Source organism: Lynx canadensis, chromosome B1 (assembly GCF_007474595.2).
Source record: "Lynx canadensis isolate LIC74 chromosome B1, mLynCan4.pri.v2, whole genome shotgun sequence".
NCBI classification, from domain to species: Eukaryota; Metazoa; Chordata; class Mammalia; order Carnivora; family Felidae; genus Lynx; species Lynx canadensis.
The window spans coordinates 23134249-23137823 of record NC_044306.2 but is presented as its reverse complement, the minus strand read 5'-3'; positions in this window follow the sequence as shown (position 1 = coordinate 23137823).

Genomic DNA, 3575 nt, shown 5'->3' with positions numbered 1-3575 from the left:
AATCAGAGACAAATCAGATCCCAGGCATCCAGTTTCTGCACTAGTTAGTCTCAACAAGAGTGTAAGCTTTTAGAAAATTGCATGCAGTATAATACATCGAAATCGTTTTATTTGTTCCAAGGAGAGGTCGATATGAAAAATCCCAAAGTTTCTCTGGATTTGAAAAGAGAAGGGCAGTGTTAAAACTGATTAATTGCAAATGAGGGAAATCAAGCTAAGTCGATATGTGTCTGAGGAGGGGGAAGGTTGAAGAGGAGTAAGAAGCAAAATTTATTTTCAGGGGAATACCACAGGATTCTGGAAAGAATGGAACTATGTTCAGCTTCATCTTTGTTCAGCAGCAGGAGCCTAAGCACTGCACACTACACTTAGTAGACTAAAAGCTTACTTTGCAACATTTTAGAATTCTACCAACACTAAAAAATAGGTCTACTGTATCTCCAATGAATCCAAAAATTCCAACAAGCACAATGCATCCCCCTAGAATGAATATTTGAAATTTGTTAGGGAGTTTCTTGGTTGTCATGATTTGAGGGGCCATAAAAGCTGAGCACAATGTGAGACACTTGGGCACCACTGAGTCCAGGGCCCAAGTTCACTTTACACTTTATTTCAAAAGGTCATAACATTTTGCACAATTAATAAATTGCCCAGGAATACAACATCCACGTAAATGGCAAGAAATGCTATATTTTATTTTGTTCAGAATTAACTAGGAGATGCTCACCACTTCAAAAAGTATCCTGTCACCACCAGGAAAACCACTTCTGGAATTTGAATGATATATACAACGCATCCCTGTCAATCTTCAATTGCACCTTGCGCATTCACTATACCCTAGCACTTACATTTTGAAATAAATAGAATCTCATCATAAAATGTTTTCCCCTTATTACCTTTTATTTCTCCTTTGTACTTTAATTAGGTCTTGATATTTCCCAAATCATGTGCAAGTAGGTTAGATCATCAAAGCACTTGAGAGAATTCTAAAGGGGGCTTTGTAGAAATTATTTGCAAGTAAGATATATTATCAAAGCATGTTATATTTTTAACGGAGTCTTTATACAAATAATTTGATATAAAAAGTGGATATTGGATCCGACAGGGTTAAAATCAGGTTATTTCATCCATCTATCAAGGCAAAAGAATCTAACTGTCCCAGCTTGGGTCAGATGTCTCACCACGCCCCTGTTAGTGATGGTTAAGTAGCCAGACTCGAGAAGTAAAAACAAGGTTGCCAGAAGTTTACCTTTAATGGTAGTATCACCATCCCAAGAGATGCAGAAAAGACGGCTTAGTATAGTTTTTCCTATAATTATAGGTCTGGCACAGGAATAATCAGACGATGATATAAATTAGGTCACTTCACCCCCTTCCAGCATCGCTCTTACTTTCCCCATTCCTTTCTCTACATTATAGTTAGGATGTCCTTTCCTGTTTTTTTCCTTATGTGGGACCTCATACCAGATTGCCCTACACGCTGATATTCATTCAGTCATCCATTTACTACAATTTCTAAGTATTCACTATGTGTCAGGCATCAATCTAGATGTTGGAAATATAGTGATCAAACAAGATGACTGCCTTCATGGAGCTTATACTTGACAGGGAGAAAAAATAAACAAATATTATTGTTTTAAGTTTATTTATTTATTTCGAGAGAGACAGAGACAGCACGAGTTGAGGAGGGGCAGAGAGGGGGAGACAGAGGATCCCAGGCAGACTCCTTGCTGCCAACACAGAGGGGCTCGAACCCACGAAACCATGAGATCATGACCTGAGCCGAAACCAAGAGCCAGATGCTCAACCAAACGTGCCATCCAGAAGCCCCAAACAAAACTCTTTTTTAAAGTTTATTTTGAAATGTGAAACTGTCACCACAAGAAAATGAAACATGATAATATGGTCAGAAATAATTGAGAGGAACTGCTTCCTTTCCTGTAAGGGACAATATCCCATCCTATGAACAAATGCTCTCTGGGACCTGTCTGGCTAGCAGATCTGATAAACAAGGTTGTGCTGAGAGATTAACGCTCCCAAGTGATTTAAAGCATCGGCTTTCACCAGTAGTTGTCTACTGTCACAGATTTAAAAGGAATTTTTTTTTTTTGCGAGTATTTATTTTAGCACCTTCGTTTTACGTTTGAGGTATTTCCGCAACTACACTTTTTGTTTGTGTGTATGTGTATATATGTGTATGTGTGTGTCTCACACACACACACACACACACATACATACATATATATATATTCAGAAAGCTGCACCTATGTCCTTTAACATATTTGCTCCTTGGGGTGCTTGGGCAGCTCAGTCAGTTGAGCGCCTGAATTTGGCTCAGGTCATGATCTCACAGTTTGTGAGTTCGCACCCTGTGTTGGGCTCCGTGATGACAGCTCAGAGCCTCGAGCCTGCTTCGGATTGTGTCTCCGTCTGCCCCTCCTCTACTCATACTCTGTCTCTCTCTCTCTCTCTCTCTCTCTCAAAAATAAATAAACATTAAAAAATTTTTTATTTAAAAAAAGGAATGATTTAAATTATAAAAATCTAAATAAAAATTTCAGACAATTTGGGAAACGCATTTTGTTTCCAAGAGGTAGGGAGATTAAAGAATCTTAAAATCTTTGGATGCTTTCTATCTCACTAAAACTTAGAGCATACTTTATGATGCCTAAGAATTCCTAGTGTGTTGCTAATCTGAAATTGAACTGAACCAGGATTACCATCACTAGAACCTGGAACCAGACAACAAAGAGATAAATTGGAAAGAAATTTCTCCCTAGGCTAAGCATTATGGAGAGTAGAAAACTCAAACTCAGCCGCATGGTGGGAAATCTACAGTAAGATCTCAACTACAAAAATACAGTTTCTACAAGGTTTTGATGTGTATCGTGTTAAAAGTTGTCCCCAAAATCCAAAGGGAAAATTTTCCCACCTGCCCCCAAGATGACTTCTTGTGTCACCACCACAGGGTAGTGATAAACCTATAAAAATCTCTCCCCGCCCGCCCCCAAAAGCAAACAAAACACCATAATCTCACAGACACAGAGAACAGGTTGATAGTTGCCAGAGGTGGGGGGTTGCCAGAGGTAGGAAAAATGGATTAAAGAAGTCAAACAAACTTTCACTTATAAAATAAATGAGTTCTGGAGATGTAATGTACAGCATGGCAACTATAATGAACAATACTGTAAGCCATACTGAGAGAAAAAAATTTTAAGAGTTCTCATCACACACACTAAAATTCTGTAACTATGTATGGTGACAGATATTAACTAGATTCATTATATATATTTATTAGTGATAATTTTGAAATATATACAAATATCAAACCAATATGTTGTACACTTAAAACCAATATAATGCTATATGCTAATTATACCTCAATAATTTAAAAAAAGCCCAGAAATATGTGGTTGATCATTAGTCACAGAAACTGGGTAGTACTTCATCACCTAACTCATGTTTTTATTCACTGTTGGACCAGATAGCAAAACAAAAAACAAACAACAACAACAAAAAAAACACAACAACAACAACCAGTAGACTTAAAAAGTGAACACTATTTCCACCAATAT